The sequence below is a fragment of the Podarcis liolepis genome, assembly GCF_965112155.1.
Source record: "Podarcis liolepis genome assembly, chromosome: 8".
In the NCBI taxonomy this organism is placed as follows: domain Eukaryota; kingdom Metazoa; phylum Chordata; class Lepidosauria; order Squamata; family Lacertidae; genus Podarcis; species Podarcis liolepis.
Window position 1 is genome coordinate 31,610,201 of NC_139560.1, and position 19,579 is coordinate 31,629,779.

The following is a 19,579-nucleotide window of genomic DNA, read 5'->3' on the forward strand; positions in this document are numbered from 1 at the left end:
AAGGATACCAACTTGATATATCCCATTATCTTTAAAGTGCAATGCTAAATTGTTGTGATATCCAGTTTTTGAAGAAATTTCACAAAACTAGCTAGACAGTTAAATAGAATTACTTCAGAAAAGATGGCTATACTTCAGATTATTTAAAGTGATTGTAATTTGAAGGTTTATTTACATAGCTGTAAATACTGTATCACCAAAATTGAAATGGATAGTTATTACGTTTTGCTTGGCTTAAAATGGAAACATTTGTAACTTTACAATGCTACTTGTGTTCCCTCTATTATTTAAAGTTACAACTCAGTCAAGAGCACCACATGCTCATTTAATTGAAATCAAGGTGCAGGTGCAGCATTTGCAAGTTTAGGATGGTATCTAATACTGTCCTCTCTATTGACAGAAGGCCTCCATCAGCAGAAAGTGAGAACAGGCAATTTTTGCCAGTTGCTCTCCTCCCCAAAGCCTTATCTCCTACCTTGGAATCTGCTCTGGTGGGTTCCTGAAATCTCTGAAGTAGATTCAGAGAGTGTGGGGACTCACAAGGGGCTGCAGGGAGACACAGTAATCAGCAAAAAAATAAAAATAAAAAATGCCTTAACCTTTTTGTCTGAAGGATGTTACCCATTAGTGGAGGGGTAGTATTGGACACGGGATGTGGGTGGCGCTGTGGGTTAAACCACAGAGCCTAGGGCTTGCCAATCAGAAGGTCAGCAGTTTGAATCCCCGCGACGGGGTGAGCTCCCATTGCTTGGTTCCTGCTCCTGCCAACCTAGCAGTTCGAAAGCACGTTAAAGTGCAAGTAGATAAATAGGTACCACTCCAGCGGGAAGGTAAACGGCATTTCCCTGTGCTGCTCTGGTTTGCCAGAAGTGGCTTAGTCATGCTGGCCACATCACCTGGAAGCTGTACGCCGGCTCCCTCGGCCAATAAAGCGAGATGAGCGCCGCAACCCCAGAGTCAGTCACGACTGGACCTAATGGTCAGAGGTCCCTTTACCTTTACCTTAGTATTGGACACTGCCCTTAGTGTTGAATCTAGTACAAGCAACAGCATGAAAGACTAGTTATCAGATTTTTTTTATTTAGATACTTTTAGCCTAGAATATATTAATATCTGCTCATGCTTTAAATTAATTAAATTACTCTTTATTAAAGGGTACTTACTGATGGATTCCCAAAGAGTGATCTTATAGAACATGAAGTGGTTCCATCCATGAAACTAAGCACCTGGTTCTATGGTGGGCCAAATACCTGAGGCTATCAGTATCTGAGAGCCCCACATATTTTGTATCCTACAGACATACTAATCCAAGAATTAATTGCCTCTTCATTTAATCCAGTGCTGTTCAAATGTTTAAACAGACTATTATGCAGCTCTCAAGCATTCATTCTTGCAAATCCAAAATGGAATACTGGAATAACATATCTACAGTATTGAAATTTTGATGTTATGAGGGCATAACAGCAAAAGTTGAAAGTTTTATTTTCTGGGAATGGAATCAGACTATTGGCCCAATGAAATTGTGTTATGCAGAATTAAAGTATTGGCCAGTTTAATTATGTAAATGATATAAAAGGAGTTTACTCCCACTGAACCACAGCTCATGCCAACTACTTAAATTCAGTATAGAGACATGTTGAGCTCACATATGTACACAAGTTAAGCCCATTCACTACTGTAAGCATAGAAATGACATGTGCACCTTGAAGCAATTGCAGAGTTCTGTATTGGGTAGGCTTGCCATATTTCATTTTATTTTTGTTTTTGCCAAAGACATGGAATTTTTTTTTTTTTTTTGCTTGTGTATGATTTCTTCCTAAAATGATTTAAAAGGGGGAGCGGAATGCTACATAGCATCAGTATTCATTCAAACTTTTTTTAAAAAAGAACTCAAAACACTAAAATCAATATTTGTATGTTTAAATATTTCCTTGAATAGTATTTGTTTTCGTTGGATTGAAATGCTAAGCCCATTCAAGGCAAGCTTTCATCCTGTTGATAGGTACTACTTGTGTGTGTTGAAACAGCTGTCACAGAGAGTCAACACATGATGTACATTTCAAATGACCAAACTATCATGTAATAGTTGTCAACAGCATGTAAAAAAACAAACAAACAAAAATCTGGCAGTGTGAATCCCTTTTAGTTCTCGTGCAATTCACAAAACTGAATTTCATAAGTAGTAATTCTCTTTTAGCTGTCAGACCCACTTCAGTATAAATATTCACAAGTATCAGCATTTCAAATGTCCTTTTCTTTACTTCTATGAGTCAAAATCGAATACTTCCCCTGATAAGTGTGTACGCACACTTTCATGCATGTACACTAGTCCCATTATGTGTAAAATGTCAGCTTGTTTGCATATTCCCTCCCTCCAAAGTTCCACTGCCCATTTTAGAAAGTTAACTGCTAGTTGCCAGAGGAATTGTCAACCCTAAATCCATGGTGAAGCAGTTTCCAGATTCACCATTGGCTCCTTATACCACCATTTGGCCCCCCTTTGGAAAATTAATGGTGACCTGGCAAACCGTGGTCTGGATACATGATAGAGCAACGAGAAGACTTCATTTCTATGTATTCTGAACACACATCCCAAAAAATCACATCTCTGGCTAAAAGGGCTGCATAAATTGGCCCTTGGGTTTATACAAAATTGTCTTACATTAACTGCTGCAGCAAGTGTCTCTTTAAACAGGTCTACCTACATTAGCTTCAAAGCTCATGGGCAGGAGAGCCTTGGGATTTTTCCTGTATAACAGAAAAAAAAATACCATCTCTTTTCACTTACAAATCCAAAATCAATGAGATAATATATACTAGTATCTAGAGTGGTACCTCGGTTTACGAACTTAATTCGTTCCAGAAGTCTGTTCTTAAACTGAAACTGTTCTTAAACTGAGGCGTGCTTTCCCTAATGAGGCCTCCCACCGCCGGTGCCCTTCCATCATTCAGATTCTGTTCTTATACCAAGGTAAAGTTTTCAAACTGGGACACTATTTCTAGTTTAGCGGAATTTATCAACCAAATCGTTCTTAAACCGGACTGTTCTTAAACCGAGGTACCACTGTATTCCCACTTACTAATTCTGACTGAAATCCTGTACATACTTACTTGGGAGTAAGCCCCACTGACCAGACAGTGAGATTGCGTGGAAACATGCACAGAATTGAATGGTTCGTATATTTTTTCTGGGATGGAAATGACTGTATCAAATCCTTTCATTTAGCATTTGTTCCTCTGTCCTCTTTCTGTATGCATGTACGTATTAGTATAAACACAATAATGTGCTGTACTATGTGTAACCATGGGCTAGCATAATATCCTAAGGATACAATCCTAACCATGCTTACCTGGAAGTAAGTGCTACTGAAATCAAGGAAACTTGCTTCCAAGTAAACAAGTTGGAGATTCTGCTGTAAAACTGAGTCATTCCAATTGGCACAGAACCCGTGAATTCTTGAGGGTTATATTGACATTTGTACCAGATATATTATTACTTCAGGAAGGCAATTACAGTTCCTTTAATAGCTTCACCCTATTCACTTCACTGTATGAACACCTATGGAGACTGATTAAAGAAAGCAGGAAACTATTTAGACTGCTTTATACCTAATTTGGCTTTAGATATATCATAAACAGTGTGATGTTTTTCTCAGTGGATTCTTACCTTAAGGATATAAATGGTATTTAATAATATGGTTTTTTGGAACTTGGCTACATTAATGGGAGAGGTTTAGACTTTCTTTTCTATTTTCTTGTGAAAAATTGACACACTAATGCTGACTGACACCTGTCTAAATCATAGGTACACATATCTGAGATTAAATTTGTAAGCATTAACAAAAAACAACCCAGTAAGCTAAGAAGGCTAACAGCATTCTGCTAATAAACAACACCAATGATGGTATCTTGATAATGCAGGATCTGCTGGTAGAAATCTCCTGCAATTTAGGCAATTTTCTTTCTTCAAATATATATTAGAAACCTAATGTTAAAACAAGAAAATTGGTTAAACTTGTTTTTAATTTATCCAACGATAATGGTAAATGTAAAAAAGCAACAACCTAGCAACTTGATCTGAAGCATTAGTCCTAAGAAAACATTTGATTTTATGGAGGTAATATGGTTCCTCCCCTCTAAATAAAGAAAAGATATATATACAGTTTTGTTTAAAAAAAGAAATCCCTCCCAATAGTATGAAACAGTTTCAAAACCCAGTTCCTTCCCTTTTTGAGTAGTCCCACATAGACAGAGTTTCAGTACACCATAACTCGATGTTGCTTTTATTGAGAAGCAAATGCATATAGCTAACAATATTTTTTTTGCATTAAATAATCTTATGGTAAAAATAAGCATGATAATATAATATTGATAGACATTTTTAATCGTTACAGAAAAAGTTAAATCTTATATAAAGTTAAAGGTTATGCATTGTCCCTTACTTGTAAAAAGCCAGCATCTGCTGATATATAATTTTAAAAAAGCAATACAGTACTTCATGCCCATTTATAGTTTTTAAAAATGTGTTCTCATATGGCACATCAAACATACAATATGTAATTGGCTTATGGGTATGTTCCAGCCATATTAAGCAGTGATAAGTACCATTGGTTTCAATAGGAAACATTCACAGCTTGTGCTGAACTCTGTAGTTGAAACCAATGGGGATTAAAATTCTTTAATTATGATTGGATTGTGCTCTTTGTGTTTCTTTTGCTACTATTATAGTAGCACAGTGCAAAATTACTTTAAGGCTGCAATCCTATACCCACCTGCCTAGGTGTAAGTCCCACTGAACTCAGTAGGGCTTACTTCCGAGTAGGAATGCATAGGATTGCAGTATAGCTGTATTTTACCATTCTATAGACTCTGCATTTTTTAAAAAAATAAATTGATATTAAGAATTGAAAACGAAATTGCAACTGAAGCAATATTTAATATACAGACAGAGGCATATAGATTAAGCAGTAGAAAAATATAATAGAAATAATTAAAAATAAAAATAAGGAAAGCTACCTACATAAATGGACCAAGTAGCATCGGGCAAATTGTTTGCATCCAGTTGTATATTTACACTTACATATTTTAGATTCATGGAAAATAGACTTCAGCCCTGTGAAGTAGCTTACACATACACAGCAGCAGCAGCAGCAGCAGCAGCAGCCACAAGCACAATAAATTCCTAAATCACACCTGCCTTTTTGCTGCTTCAGAATGTAGTTATTTCGGTCCTGCCTGCATATTCCCCCCTTTTCATATGTGAATTGTTGTCGGTTGAATCTTAGAGGAAAAGGCTATTCTCTGAGTCTCAGGAAGCTGTGTGTGTGTGTGTGTGTGTGTGTGTGTGTGTCCATAAGGGAGGCTAGGCTGGTCATCTTTCCACATATCTCTGCTAACTGGGGTCCTTCGCTGAGCTCTTTAGAGGGAAAAAGAACTCTTATAAAATGCATATTATTTAAACAGCCAAACACCTATGCCAGGTATTCCACCGCTTCCCCACCCCTGGAATTTGTTACATTCATAACTTAACTCTGCCAAAAAGGGATTGCTGGAACACATTTAAAATCAATATTTAAGACACAGCTTGCAAGTATCCTCAAAAAGAGTTTATTTTCTTTGTTCTGCAGATTCCCAAACTCCTCATCCTTCCTTGAAAATAGATCACACTTGTGATTTTGACATCTTGTGCACATTGGTGGGGTTTTTTTCCTTTTAAAAATATTACATGGAACAGGATATGTGTAGAATCCCTCTATAAATAATGATCATAAGATGCATTTGCATTTCAAAACTATAATAGTAGCACTTTTTCACTGCTGTTCAGAATAGTGTACAATTCAGTGAAAGTAAGCTATTAAATGTAGCATCGCTTTTTTCAAAATGTTACACGTATTATAACAATATTTAATTTGATTGCATAAGGGACAATTATTTTTAGATGAACTGTGGTAGTATTCTGATAAATACCATTATTATTGCAATACTATTTTGATAAAAAATAGAGGGGAGGATAAGCTGGAAACAAACCCCCACTTAAAATAATATAGATTGCTTTGGGACACAAAAGGATATATGTTCATCTGCAACCCTTGTCCTTATAATAGAGCAGATTTGATGCTGCAGTATTTATTTTCATATATAACCTTTACATTTTGTCTGTGCGGAATGAATCTGGGCCTTATTTTCATTTTCATGAAACACTAAGATTTGCCGCTTGGTATAGTATTCCCTCTATAATGCATCTTAGTTTAATTCACTCTTAGTGAAACAACAAGGCTCACTCTGGAGAGCTCCTTACAACATAATTTAGCCGGACCTTTTCTTAGTAAAGGTTTTCTGGTTTTCATTTTCACTTCATATTCTCAAATAAAAGATCCTTTGTTGTCTACCATTTGATTGGACTTAATGAAAAACACTCCATTTTAACCTAACAGTATTTCCCTTTGAATTTATTATATTTAAGGACACTGTCAAAAATCAAGCATTTAATCTCAGGTTTTTATACTTAAAATTATATTACTATCATATGGCTCAGCAAGGTGATGTAAAAAGGGCACCGAGGAGATTTAAACCAAAAGTCGAGTAAAAAAACCCAAAACAAAACCTCACCTCATTTTAATATGAAACTAAATACTATGGCTAATGTGCAGATTGGGTATGGTAGTTGACTTTAAAGACTAACATGTGACAGGGTGCCAACAGCTGAATTGTGCAGTATTGACTAAACGAGGTTCACTGATTTGTATTGAGGCTAATATCTTCTTTAAACAATTCCGTGTAAATTGTGCGTATAAAGTCATTGGAAGCTGTTTCTCAGGACAGCATCTCCGGCTCGGTACCTGCTGGAGTGAGGAAGATAATCAATAGAGAGAAATAGAGCTGAGCATGAGACTAGGAAGCTTCAGAGCAGTTAGTGCTGATAAAAGTAGATGATGTCAATATTTGGGAATAACACAACTCTAGGATAACAGACAAAAGAGAAGTGCATATGTTGGAGAGTGTTCAAACAGGGGCAGAATTAATGCATAAGTGGCAGCTGTTGCCCCAGGCTGCAAAAGACATTATTTATTCCAGGTATTGTTAAATTCCTGCCGAAACACCAAGGCTCAGGATAGTATATTAAAAATTCTATCTCCACCAATAAGGAAGCAGGATGGAGCTTTTGTGTGTGTATATATATATATGTTTAGACTCTGCCTAAGCTATGAACCAGTTGCCAAAGTCAAAGCATCTCAAGATCTGAGTCTTGAACTAATAAAACAAAGAATCCCAGAAAACTGTTTTGTGAAATAAAAGTCCCCAGTTAACTTTCTTCTGGGGAAATGAACGTTTCCAAACTTGGGAGACACAAGGCAGAAGTTGACTCTATACCTTTCAGTGTTGAACCTTGGCTCTTGGCCCTTACCGTTTTTTCATGTAAATATTATTTCAAACAGACAAAATGGATTCTCCTGCAGAATCATAACACCATGAATTCTTTTAACCCTGGTCTCCTCGTTGGTACTGAAGTAATGGTACATTTCTACTAATTTAATAGTGGAAATCAGTTTTCCTCTTGCTGTCAGGTGATGAATTTTTGTTCTTCTGTGCTGATCTTTCTGTTGATGTATTATGACATAGTCTGTCAACATGAACAGATATGTGAAGGGGAGATTGGATGACTGAGACTTACAACCTGAATAAGGCTGCACTTGAATTTTAAACATGGATATCATGTTAGGATACAGAAAGTAGGAATGTACGCAGTAAAGAATGCTATTATTTTGATGTAATTTAGGCAAAAGCAAAACAGGTGGGCTATGACACGCTTCTAAAAGCAGAATGGATGAGGTAATCCCGAACCACAGGCATAAAAAGCTCTCCAATCTAAGTTAATAGCTACTTAAAATCAGGATTTGTGAAACACATCCATGTACAGAGAAAATTAAGCCATGCATATATGATGATGGTTAAGCATAGCTATTTACAAACAAATAATTTTATAATGTGAATCATTCTGTTGTCACATATGGTTTTATTATTTGGTGTTAGATCTGGATTACATCAAGTAGGTGATTACTGTGTCAGCTAGAAAGGTCAAGTTCCATACCTTTTATTTTGAGCCACCATTAAGCCTTTTTATAAAGACACATGTGCCTGTACTCTGTCTGTGTATGCTTGTGTATGTGCATGATCTCTTCCCAACCCCCCTTGACAACTCACACACACACACTTACTTTCATTTCAGGTTAACCTGTCCTATACAGGGAAGCTGCATGAATAAAAAACACAGTATCTCAACAGCTCCTATTTTTGTAAGATGTACAATATGTGTTCTGAAAACAGTAATTATTTTTATTATGAATACCACTAAAAATGGAACGAAACATCAAACACAAAACCTAAAAGCATTCAAGAGAAAACAGTATTTGCACTGAAAAGCCATAAAACCTTTATAATTTTTCACAAATACAATTTTGTTCAGGTTACTGAAGGTTTTTCCCCCTCTCTTTCTTTTCCACGTATACCAACTTTTCTTCTTAAATTACTGGGAAGTAAAAGATCCTTTCTTCCTGCACATCTGTAAAGAAGGCTTTATTTTAAATAAAGCCTGTATCTTTATTTGTAAGACAAAGTTAAACATTTTTTTAAGACCTACCCTTCAACTAATTTGTTAATCTTGTGCTACTTTTAGCATTTGTCACACATATAGACCAGGAAATTGGCTCCATCTCATTCTAGTTCTGTGTTGAATTAAAAACCTCTACTGAAAAGAAGAGCATGATGCAAAGAAAGAATAAATTTAGGCCTTTCTTTAGTAATGCACATATATTTCCATACATTTCACATCCTAAGGGAGCCCACAAATGAATTCAATAAATACAAAACTATAAACTATACATCCAAGAGAAGTGATTCCTCATATTCAAAATTCTTTATATGGGCACAGCTTTGAACAGATTAAAACTCGAAGAGAATCTACAGGAATATTTGGAAAGACCCAAAGCCCTATATCTTAGGGTTACCCATTTATAGGTATTATATGAAAGTGCTAGATGGCTTGGATCAAAAGAAATTAATGGGTGGAACCTTAAAACTGACAAAATGCTACTTATGTCTTGTCCAACTAGTCCTACCTTAAATATCCAGGGGAGGGGGGGGACCATATAGATAACCATTTATGTGGAAGGTTGGCTATTTTCACCATCTATATTAAGGTCAGCAAAAAGAGCAGTTTATGGATAAAGGGCAATAATAAAGAGCTAGACTTTAAACATGATTAGTTGATGTCTATTAAAGTTCTGTTACAATGAAATATATACCTCAGGTGAAGAAAATTACCCACGTCTCCTAGGATGATAGTCTTGCTGGATGTGTATTTTACCATATTCAGAATATTTGTGATTTTTGACTTCATTCTGCGAAAACAGTGCAATGCAATAGATTTATGAGCGTTTGACAGAAACAAGGGTAGGAAAGATTATGGCATACTTGTTTAGAAAAAGTGAATGGAAGATTTTTGATTTACACTGACATATATCTAGATGGAACTATAGTTTGCAAATTGCCTAGAGCACCCATCTTATATTAAGTGTTTGATGGGTGGAGAAATATATATATGTATATTCTAAAACATTCTAGGAATGCCAGTGTTGCATATGCAGCTGTGATTATTATTTTTTAAAACAATTTTCTAAATTCCCCCTTCATCACTAGGTTTCCATTGTGCAGTCCTATTTTTAATGCATTTTCCAGTGAACAAATTCTGCAGTTTGAATAATGTCGTAGATAAATGTTTACTGCATTCACAGTAAAAATTCCGTTTAGGTACTTTCTCCTTTGATCAGACTCACTGACACTTTATCGTATATTCCTCCAGTACAGGCTAACAAAAGAAAGATTAAATAACCTTGGACGCAATCTGCTGCACAGTGTTCCCATACTGGACCCACTGAAAAGATTCTGTGCAACTACCATGTGCCAGTGGCGTAGTGCAACATCGGGGGGGGGGGGGCAGAAGAGACAACCTACGCTACGCCACTGCCATGTGCAAGAACTTATTAATGCTTTTGCACAATATGCATGCAAGAACTTCATGCTGAAGTTCTTTCATTCCCCTTGAAGACTTTTAGTTGGTATGCTATCTGCTAAAGTCCCTAAATATCTGGTATTCATTCATACTAGCTTAAGTAGAACTGTTACACCTACCGTAACTCTCCCCAGGAATGTTGCAAGACATGCAGCTGAAGGATAACTCCTGACAAGTTTTGGGAGGATGCTAAACTAAATTTTTTACATCTGTCTCAAGCAAGGCCAATCTTTATTCTCCCTTTACACATAACTGGCCAAATGATACAATCCTTTAAACTACTGCAGAAAGAATTTAGGGTTGTGGTAAGTCAGTGCAATGAAACAATCAGAATGCTTTCCAGTGTACTGGTATTGTTGTGCCAGCAACAGCAGCTATCACAAGTTTATCACAGGTGCAGCATGCAAAGGTGATGTATAGGCAGCACACATCTAGATAGAGATATTAGTTTGATGAGACATAGGAACTTAGGAAGACTGATGTGGTGGTATTCTGAAGACATTTTGGCTAGTTTGCTATCTGCAATGTTGATGGAGTGCAGTGCTCTTAAAAGGTAGCTGTATTCTTTTATAATGGGACATAGCAATGGTGATACTCAAAGGACCTTTAGAAGTATGCCTATGTATGACATCAGGATGGCATATTGTTTTTAGAATTTGCAATTGTAAACTACAAATTATAGAAGGTATATTTCGTTAGGGCACATGGCAGGGAACAGCAAAGCAAAAAATGTCACTCAAGAAAGTTATGCTCTCAGGTATCTAATTAGCATCAGATGATACCAGGTATTTTAATGTCAGCACCTGTTATACTCTATTTTATTTTCATAGATTTGTGATTAAAATGTTTTACACATACCCCGCTGAGGTTTCTATGTGTCTGTATATCGATACTTAGTCTAACTCAAGGCGATACAAATTGTTAAGCGACAAAAGGGACAATTGGTTGCTGAGAAAAATCATCAGACTGTAATTCAAAAACCAGATGAGGTAGAGTACTTGGATTAAATCAGATGTGCAGCCCTATTTCATCCTAAATGTGTTTATTTAGAAGTAACAGCACTTAACCATCCATGTTTACTCAAAAATAAGTCTGGCTGAGTTTAATGGGTCTTCCCTCTAAGTAAGGATTATAGTGTTACTTCTGAATCCAGTGGGTCTTTACTTCTCATAAACTATGCCAAGAATTGTAGCTGCAGATCATATTTATTTACTAGAATGTTATGTTCAACTAAAATTGATTTGAGTTACTTCCACGTAAATGTGTTTAGCAATTGCTTTTGAAATCAGGTCCTCTAATTTTACAGACCTAGTAGGCTATGCTGCACAACTATGATCCTATCACAGTTTATTCCAGAGTAATCCTATATAGGTATAACAACAACAACTGTGGAATAGGCGAGATTTAAGATTGTATACCGTCCAGCCCAATCCCAAACATATTTACTCAAAGGTAAGTGCACTGATGAAGGACGCGGGTGGCGCTGTGGGTAAAACCTCAGTGCCTAGAGCTTGCCGATCACATGGTCGGCGGTTCAAATCCCCGCAGTGGGGTGAGCTCCCATCTTTCGGTCCCAGCTCCTGCCCACCTAGCAGTTCGAAAGCACCCTTAAGTGCAAGTAGATAAATAGGTACCGCTTTATAGCGGGAAGGTAAACGGCGTTTCCGTGTGCCGCGCTGGTGCTGACTCACCAGAGCAGCTTCATCACGCTGGCCACGTGACCCGGAAGTGTCTCCGGATAGCGCTGGACCCCGGCCTCTTAAGTGAGATGGGCACACAACCCTAGAGTCGGACACGACTGGCCCGTACGGGCAGGGGTACCTTTACCTTTACCTTTACCTCAGTGCACTGAGCTCAATGGGGCTTACTTCCCAAGTATGCACAGAATAATTCCCTTAGTGGGCAATATACTTAGGAAGTAAGCCCCATGGAAGACACACATCTTGTGTGTTTTTCCTTTTGAAAATAATGGTTTGACATTATAAATATATGGTGAATTTGCTCTTCCATCTTCCTGTATTGCAGGGTTTTCATCTACTTTATTTATGAGTTACAGAGATCTTTTTTTTAAGTAATAGTCATCTGCATATGTTATGGCAAGAAACTCACATGGGTCTTTCCTAAATTATAAGCTTGACAGGGCATGGCAAAGAGTGTCATTCCAGAGGTTTGGAGAGTGCTTCACGCACTATAGGTGCCATCAGCTAGTTTTTTTTTATAACTCTAATAAATAATTGGTGGTTGTTAGCGATAAGCAACAATCATTAGCATGACTTTTCTAGCAAGCCAACAAGCAATTAATCTCAACATCAGTCCCTCACATTCTCTAAACAAAATCACAGTCTCTTAAAACAGCTGGTATCTTCTGTTGTAATAATATTTCCATTTGGGATGACTTTGCCGTTTCTCCAGTTCAAATGGTACTAATGTTTAAATGACCAAAAAAAAATGTAAATAATTCCTCTGGTTTGGTGGTAAGTTAGGAGCCACCTGACTCAAGCCTCTGAAACTGCAGGCACATAAAACAAATATGGGGGGTGGGAAATGAAACCAGAATCAACCCAATTGATGACTGAATATTTAACAAACTAAAATGAAAGTTGTGTTGTTGCTTAGCTGCACAAACACAGAGCATGAGATTGTGATTCTGTGAAAACATTGCACCCGTCTTGCACAGGCCAGCAAAAGGACAGTTACAATGAAACAAACTCAAAAACAAAAGCCCCCAAAGGGGCAAGGATCATTTATTGTAAAACTGTCTAGCGCCTGAGCCTAAATACATCATGAAACCTAAGTGAGAGAGACAGTGTGGTGTAGTGCTTAGAGTCTTTGTCTCAGGGTTCTGCCACTTCTCAGTTGGAAATTTTGCTGGGTAACATTGAGCCAGTCATCCTCTCTCAGCCTAACCAGCCTCACAGGGGTTTTGTCAGTCACTTTTTACATGTGTGTCCAGGCAATTTGCAAACATATAATAAAAACAGTGAAACGGGATGAAAAACAATACAAAAGGAATTACCTAAGGAAGACACCTTTTCATCCACATGGAAAGGCTCGTCAAAACAAAGATGTATTTAATTATTTCTGGAAAGTACAGATCATGGGCATCTGTTGTAGTTCAACAAGAATGGTGGGCCACAGATCAGAGCCAGACCCAATGAAAGTTCTGCTCTGAGCTACTGTGGAACTTTATAGTCATTGCCAGGTTTGCCTTGGATGCTGGTGATGTGTTTATTTTGTTGTGAACTACCCTGGAATCTTTGATGAAGGTGGTATAGATATGTTTTAAGTAAAACAAAATAAATGTGCATTACTTTGCTTACTTCCAAATAATGTAAGCCACCCCTGCTACGTTTGCCATTCCTCTTGCTGATTTTGCTGAGTGAGGCCCCGGACCTCTGCCCCCAAAATTCGGCCCCAATGATGTCAATGCCACTAACAGTCATTATGGTGACATCTCCATAAGACGTGTTGCTTGATTTGGAGGGATAAGTCACTGGGAAAGAGGAGCAGCAGGATAGAGCTCTTAGCAGTAAGGCAGAACGAGAACAGAGAAAGCAAACTGTGTGCATTTATTGAAAATATTTGTACCCCACATTAAAGTTTATTAGAACATTATTAGTAAAACTGAAAACCATGAATTTCACTTAGAAATTTTTCATTGTCCTTCAGTAAAATATGGAAATGTTGACTGCAGTCCTATAACATGTATTCTCAAAAGTTAGTTGCATTGAGTTCCACTTACTTAGGAATTCATGGCAAGCAGGCATGGGAGTGCAGCCTTAATCTTTCTCACTAACAAATGCAGGTTCCAGTGTTGATAAGTTAAAATATAAATATGAATTTCCATTTTCAGTAACATCCTTGCAAAAGCTTAGTACAGAGACCCACTAGATAAACATTCACACAGTGAGCATAATGGGTAAATATTAATGCTTATAGACGTTATGACATCTATTGTCATTAGTGCATCCAAGGGCATCATAGCCATGTTCGACAGCCCGAGTAGCAAACATGGAGCTGTTCAGATGTTGCTAGACTACAACTCCCACCATTCCTGACCATTAGCTGTGCTGGCTGGGACTGATGGGAGTTGGAGTTTAACAACATCTGGAAGAACACATATTGCCTACCGCTGATGACTGTGGGAATGGGTTCACAGCACAACGCCTTCTCCCAGGTCTGTGTAACTTATGCCAACTAAATAGTTTGGAAAGGACAGTAATATAGGGTTTTAAGGCCTTTAAAAGTTGGGTGCGGAAGCAATGCATAGCCTTTGGTATCACAGCAGCTACAATGAGGTATATGATTGATGTGTATAGCACATCGAGTAATTCATGTTTACAGTCTATGTCTGGGATTCTGAGACAGAACATTCAAACACAAGGGAGAACTGCATGCAGCCAGAGCTTCATTTTACTTTGACTTTCTCATATCGGAAGTAGGAAGCTACTTTTTAAACTGCTCATTGGGTTTCTTCAACAGGCAGAACTGCAGAGGTGTAAACACAAACAAAGCTCCAACTGTAGTCCTTGTTATGTTCTTTGCACCCATGTCCCTTCTATGTATTCAAGAGAGTGTGAAGACATTATCTCTTGCATTTATCTTAAATTCCATTCATCTTAGTTGTTCTTTTATTAAACCTAGCGGTTTTTTAAAATACAGAAAAAACAAATTGATGCTACATTAGTAAATCAGATTATTATTACTTTTAGGGCTTCCCCTGTTCAGGACAGTTTAGTATGAAGTAAAAATATCAATGGCCAACAGTGTGACATAAAGAGGGTCACCTGATTAATGCAACTAAACGAAGCAACAGATGGCAATGACAATACCTTGTTTTTTGCGGCACCAATGAAATATATCTGTGAGACCACTTTGGAGCAGTATGTTTAGAAAAAAACATGAATTTTTCTCTCTTTACGCTACCAAAACAACATCGGAAGATTGCTTCTGAACTGATGTTTCTCCTGTTACTTGTGCATTGGTTTGTAACTGCACTGTGTTTTTCTTTTCTCTACAGGTATTAGAGAAGCATGGAGTGGCCAGAAAAATGTCCACAGCTCAAATATGGAGAAATCTTATTGACAGCAGCTTGGAAACATTTTGGGACGTATTGCAACAACTCCCACCCCCCAGCAGTGACTTAAGCTGCAAAACTACTAAAAGAAATTGTAATGGAAAACCATGAGGAGATATCAGGCACTGAAATAAAGAAGAACTGCTGTTATCTAAAACTTTTTGTTAGTTGATTTGATAATGTGTGCTTCTTGTAAAACCAAGCTAATATAATTCCATGTGCTACTTTTTGTTTTATGCCGCCATGATCTGCTTGTGAGCTTCCTCATAGCCATTTGCTCATAAGGACATTGCACATTTCCTCACAACTAGCACCACTGAACTCAATAGAATTTACTTCTGAGTAGACGTGTATAGGACCACACTTTTAGCCATCTTAGAGACTATGTGCAGAAAGGCAGGACACATTTGATTAATAAAATAAAAAAGCCTTCACTAGCTTTGACCTACAGGTATATATATCTATATACATCCATCACTTAGATAATGGGAGACTAGGAAAGTGTAATGATACCTTCTCTGGCTGCAGAACACTACTGGCATTGCTTTAAATGACTCTCTTTGCTTGTGCATTTACTCAGATTATGATAGGGCAGTTCATTGTGGGAACATAATACAAACTAGAACATAAAATTGTACCATTCTAAAGTGGAAGGAAACCACATAGGTTATGGTAATAAAGACTTAAAAAAAAAAGGAACTTGATGGAATTAGCTGTACGTTGCTTGAACTTTCTGTTATGGGTCAGATTCAGGAAGATAAATGAATCAGTAATGTGGCATAGTAATGTAACTATCTTGATTGTACAAGCAGCGGAGCAAGTGAGACAACACAATATCTTTACTAGAAATCAGACATTTTACAGATATTTGAAACAGTGAAAGGAAAGTTCTTGGTGTTCCAAACAATAATAACCTTCTTTTAAAAAGATGGTATTACAAGTACCAGCTAATCTTAGACTAGTAGAATGGAGAGTACTTTAAAGCAAAGGGGAGAGAGAGAGAAAAGTACAGAATATGCTAATTGAAGTGTTTGTCCATGCCTGAGGAATCAGATTACTTCTCCACCCCAGTGCCCTACCAACCTAAATGAAGGTAGCAAAACAAGTTGTAACAAAAACACTTTTAAGCAAGGAAACAGAGAAAGAAGTGTAAGATCAGCCAGGCTCCTAATACACACAATTATTTTTGCATGCTCTCCTCTTGAGTAAAAGGGCTTAACCTGGACTTACACTACCAGTTCCAAAGGACCAGAAGCGTTTGGAGAGCAATGGAAGAGTTGGTCATGTGAATCAGCATCTGTATAATAACAAGCCCTTGGGTGCATATGCATCTTCTTCTGCCTTGTTCCAGTTAAGGGAAGAGCCTGTAACCTAGACTCACACTCCCAGCTGTCAGAAGATCAATGTATGGGCTATTCCTGTGAGTTGTATCTGTTGTCTAATTTTGTCTTCGTTGCCCCCTTTCTTCCTAGGATTCATCCACTTCCAAACAGTGGACTAGGAAACCCAGGACTTCTTAGAAATACAGCTTGCCTACCACTACTGAGCTTCCTCCATGCCATGCAGTCATGGGGAGCTATAAGATGTGTTCCAAAATATACTTTCAGGTTGTGTGGAGCAAGGCTCAGTGCTGCAGGTCAGTGAAGGAGCCCATCTTTTGCCTGCAAAAGGTCCTAAGTTCAGACTCTGGCATCTCCAAATATGGTTAGGCAAGTCTCCTGAGTGAAAACCTGATGAGCCATTGCTTGTTAGACTAGACAGCACTGAACTGTTGTTGTTTAGTCATTTAGTCGTGTCCGACTCTTCATGACCCCATGGACCAGAGAACCCCAGGCACTCCTGTCTTCCACTACCTCCCGCAGTTTGGTCAGACTCATGCTGGTAGCTTCGAGAACACTATCCAGCCATCTCGTCCTCTGTCGTCCCCTTCTCTTTGAACTTCGCGGACCAATCTCTAACTCAGTATAAGACAGCTGCCTATGTTCCAAACTGGGAAGCTCAGTAGGTCTGTGACTATGTGAATAAGATTCAGAAGCAAGTTCCAGGATTCTGTTGATATCATTCAAGTAGCCTCATCATGGAACTATAAACACAATTTCACTCTGTTTTCGAAAGAGACTTCTCACTAACTGGATTTGACTTAAGATTCACATGTACCTCAAATTCCCCCAAATCTCCTTCCTTACAACTCCTGGCCCAGCTATTGTCTTCTTGCAACATTCCATGCCCATAATGCCAGAGAGATTACATTTGACTTCACAGTTGTGCTGCAATCCACACCACAATTTTTATCACACGCCCATTCCCCACTGGATATTGTGTAGCTACCTGGAGCGTAATTTAATTGTGACTTCAGCTTAAGTAATTTACCCCAAGGCTCTCTCTCAGAGTGTGACAGAATGGAGAGCTAGCTAACAACATCTCTCTGAACGTAAAGGTTTTTATATAAAAATGAGCACCAAAGAATATCATGGTCTAATTCTGCTTCTCTTATGCAGGTGTGAAGTTTCATTGGCCAAACCAAGACTAGCTGAGTAAGAATGCTTTTAAGATGATTTGATCTTTGGAGATATACTATAGAACATGTTGGAAGTGGGCAATGAAAAATAATGCTCACATCTCATGCAATTTAAAAGGAAAATTCATTCCCCCTGCCCCCTCCAGACTGAGGTCCTGGTTTTTCAAACATAATGAATATCCAATAGCACATAATGTATTTAACATGTTCTATTAACATCTGGAATGGTGGACTGTTAGTAATAAAAGAAACATCATTTTTTGTTTTCTGCTAACAATAGATCCAATCCATTCAAAGTTAAGACCTTCTTTAAAATTTCATCAGGGTAAAGTTAATCAAATAATTAATTTAAGAGAATCAGCCCTTTTTTCACTAGATTATGATTGGATGCTGGAGATACTCAGAGCTGGAACCTACTGCATGCAAACATTTGTGCTTCCTTTGAACAATGGCCCTGCTTTTTAGCACCAGCAACCTGACAGTCAAGGAAACAATATGAACACTCTTTAGCCTTATAGTTGTGGAAGTGTGGAAAAAATGTGCATGCGGATATAAAATGTCACAATATCCATACAATGCATGCCTTATACATGTGATATTGAATGCAAAGCCATTCTCTGGGGGTCTGTTTTTCCAAATCCTGTCACCAGGATTTTCTTTAATACTTTAGTCCAGTCTATTAGAAAAATTTAAATTCAAAGACTAGAGTGGTGGAAGTGAAGGGTGCAAGGCTCTGTACTATAGGACACAGTACAAGTGGCAGCAGGGAGGGGGAGTCTGGAAGAAAGCATAGAACAATGTAAATGGTATACCTAGGCTGTAGCTGCTAGAAGCTTAAAAGTACTATTTCTAGTTTCTGGATAGCTAACCTTTTCACATTAGCTATCCAACTGTTCTTCACAAAACATGAGGACTATGAAATCTGGGCTCCAAAATCTGTGTATATCCTCCATCATGTACTGTCTGAGATTCTGCGCATTATAAATCTCTGGATATATCTGATTGCAATGTATCTTTGATTTCCCCCAGAATTTACTACCACCAGGCAAGAAGAAGAAGTTCCATTGGAACTCCACTCAGTAATTTGACAATATACAAAGCAAGTCAAAGACCTCAAACCCGCGATAGGTTTGGATAGGTCTTGAATAAATATATAGTACAATCTCCTAAGAACAAAAGAAAGAAGCCAGTCTGTACCATTTCTTTATCCTAAAAGTAATGATTACATTTTAAAAACACACACACACACACATATAATATGTATGTAACCTTAGTTCCTGCTACATCTCCCTCTTTGATGTACTCTTAGTGGCTCTCAAATGGTGATTTCCCCCACCCCATTCCCCTCATCAACTGCTCCCACTGCTGTTCAGGCTGCATCCAATTTTTTATCTCATGAGTTCAACATGTGTATAGTTTGCAAGGCAGCATAAGAGTTTCTTTCTGTTTTGCATTAGTCCAGCTGGGATATTAATTCGTACAGACAATTTTATGTGAATGAATAATGCCAACGCATTTTCCATAGTTATCCTATATGCATGGCGTAAGAGCATATGGTCTTGCATGTAACTGAAGAAATGGCCATCAAACTGCAGCTGTATGTAACATTTCGGGCTTGGCATGTAGGAGACTTTTCTATCCTGCTACTCTCGTGAGCTTAGAATTACAGAACTATTTCAGATAATTCAGATCTAACATTAATGTCCATCTGCGTAAGTACTTTCTTTAGCTTTATGAAAACCATAGGCTCAATGCTACACTTTAACTTCCAGAATTAGGGGCTGTCTGAATATAAACGTTAAAATTGTTCTAGAATACACAACACTGTTATGGACCCTGAACTACACATAGGCCACACCCACACTACACATTTTAAGCACTATGCTAGCTTTTCAACTGTCATGGCTTCTCCTAA

At 37.8% G+C, this 19,579-nt stretch overlaps 1 long non-coding RNA gene across 1 annotated transcript in view; it reads left to right on the top strand.

The window, feature by feature from the left end:
* Positions 1 to 17,659, top strand: part of LOC310713419 — a 36,106-nt gene extending 18,447 nt beyond the window's left edge. Inside the window, exons 2-3 of the long non-coding RNA XR_014529222.1 lie at positions 15,090 to 16,782; positions 17,645 to 17,659. This is a non-coding gene — a long non-coding RNA (uncharacterized lncRNA). The remainder of the gene's footprint in view (positions 1 to 15,089; positions 16,783 to 17,644) is intronic.
* Positions 17,660 to 19,579: the final 1,920 nt, after the last annotated feature.